General features: G+C 36.3%; 1 protein-coding gene across 1 annotated transcript in view; it reads left to right on the forward strand.

The window, feature by feature from the left end:
• LOC125044387 (oplophorus-luciferin 2-monooxygenase non-catalytic subunit-like) overlaps positions 1-2500 on the forward strand; it is an 18380-nt gene that overhangs the window by 10555 nt on the left and 5325 nt on the right. The gene's annotated exons all lie outside the window — the stretch shown is intronic.

The following is a 2500-nucleotide window of genomic DNA, read 5'->3' on the forward strand; positions in this document are numbered from 1 at the left end:
GAACGCATCAAGCAAGACAACTTCTGCATAAGCAGATGGTCATGATTGATTTTGTCCACAGACCCAACAATAATCTTGACGTCTTGGGCTAGCTGACAAACAATAATAGGACGATCTTCCAAAATGGTAGTCTCCACTTGAGGGATGGTGTCCTCATCAATGGCAGACTGGGGTCGCCCTGGATAGGAGCCGTTTTCACGGATCTCCGACCACACATGAACTGGCGATGCCAATGTTTAACAACGTCATATGATGGAGCATCTTCCCCATAAGTTGCTTTCATTTCATCGAAGGTCTCTTGTGGTGTACGGCCATTCACTGCTCGAAACTCCTCTGATTCACATTTACACCTTACTACACCTTCACCTGCTGTAACAAAAGACTTGTTATGAGTTAAGGACTTGAAATCAACAGATGACCTATAGATATGAATATAATTTTGCAAATGAAATTCCAGCCTTCTAGGATAAGCGGAAATGGGTCAGGGGAAATATTTAATGAGCGCCCATAGTAGATAGATAGACTGATCCAATTCTTTTAGTTATGTATATACCAATCCTACGCATTGCAGAACGCCAACGTTAACATGACTAACCCACGCGTCGCTCAAGCAGATGCAGTTCCGAGTTGGTCCTGCTTGGCCAGTCGGGACCTGGCATGGGCGGGAGTCTTTCCTGCGGCTTCTCTTATCGTTTGATATCAGACGCATCCTCCCTTCTGGCCAGGGCGTGCGGGAGGTGTTATCGCCGCCCGATGCCGCTTGACGCAAATGGGGTTGATAATTGATATTATCATTGCTGTTATCTCTCCGCCGTGAGATAGTTGTTCCGAGCGAGTCACGCTTCTTTGTGGTGAAGAGTGATAAGGCAAATGTTTCGGTGGACGCCATTTGTTTTGTAAGAATGATTGATTGTTTTATTATATCAGTCTTGCTTCAAAAATTTTATTTTTTTGTTACGTATATATACATATATATACATATATACATATACACATATACACACACGCACACAATATGTATGTGCGTGTGTGTGAGCTTGTGTGAGCACGTGTGTGTGGGTGTACATTTGTCAGTGTCCAAGTGCCTGTCCTTGTACAAGTGTGTGCATTATCTTACTGTAATCAGTCTCAGACAAAATCTGATTTAAAGATAAATATCAACACAGTACGTAACCAGCAACAAAAAAAATGCATATACGTTAATCATGGAAGTAAAACCATCCCAAATTTCCTTTCAAGTAACCTCTGAAATCATACACTGGCGCTATCTCTCAGTGCTATCTATCTGTTCAGGTCCATTCATGAGGACCAAATCAGGATTCCTTACATAAAAAAAAAGATAAATGGATTTTTGAAAACTCGAGTAGTGCAGTAAGATAGAAGAGGAAATATCGAAAGAACGAATCCCCTTCCTTCAGTTTCGTAAGATGAAGAGTCGGCGGCTTTTGAAGTCTAATGAATGATAAGACGATTATCTATGATGGGACGCAGCTGGTGGTAAACTTGTGACCTGATAACACTGATAATTCTTATCAAACCATCAGTATATATTTTTTGCTACTACTGTTGTTATTATTGACATTATTGTTATTATTGTTACTGGTACCTTAGCTATCGTGTTCAGTATCATAACAGTATCATCACTATTAACATTACTATTACCATCATTATCATTAGTAGTATTAGTAGTATCATTATTATTGTTTATTTATTATTATTATTATTATTATTATTATCATTGTTGTCCTTTTTATTGTTGTTATTATTTATATTATTATTATTATTATTATCATCATCATTATTATTATCATTGTTATTATGATCATTAATATAATTTAAAATATTATCATTATCATTACTATTATAGCCATTATCACTGTTATCATTATTTTCATTATTGATCTGCTGTTCATGTTGTTGTCTTGTTATTGTTATCAATGGATGAGTTCTTATCTGTAGTTCAGTGCATGTTAGCAGTTGTTATTTCTTGTCGGAAAAAATGTTTCTTTGTGTGTCTATTTGCTATCTTCAGCTCTCTCTCTCTCTCTCTAGCTATGTACCTATCTGTCTATCCACCTATGTGTGTATGTATGTATTTATGTATGTATGTATGAATGTATGTATGTATGTATGTGTGTATGTATGTATGTATGTATGTATGTATGTATGTATGTATGTATGTATGTATGTATGTATGTATATACATATATATGTGTGTGTGTATATATATATATATATATATATATATATATATATATACACAAGTGTCTGTGTGTGTGTGTGTGTGTGTGTGTGTGTGTGTGTGTGTGTGTGTGTGTGTGTGTGTGTGTGTGTGTGTATAGTATATACATTATATAGATAGTTAATAAATATAAATAAATAAATACATACACTGTGAAACCGATTTCATGCAAGCGCGGTGTACTGGCCTGATATTCATTAAGTTTAAAACGAAAGGCAATTACTGCGATCGAAGGAGCACGAACACGAAAAGAAGTGG

This window comes from Penaeus chinensis, chromosome 35, assembly GCF_019202785.1.
Source record: "Penaeus chinensis breed Huanghai No. 1 chromosome 35, ASM1920278v2, whole genome shotgun sequence".
Taxonomy (NCBI): Eukaryota; Metazoa; Arthropoda; class Malacostraca; order Decapoda; family Penaeidae; genus Penaeus; species Penaeus chinensis.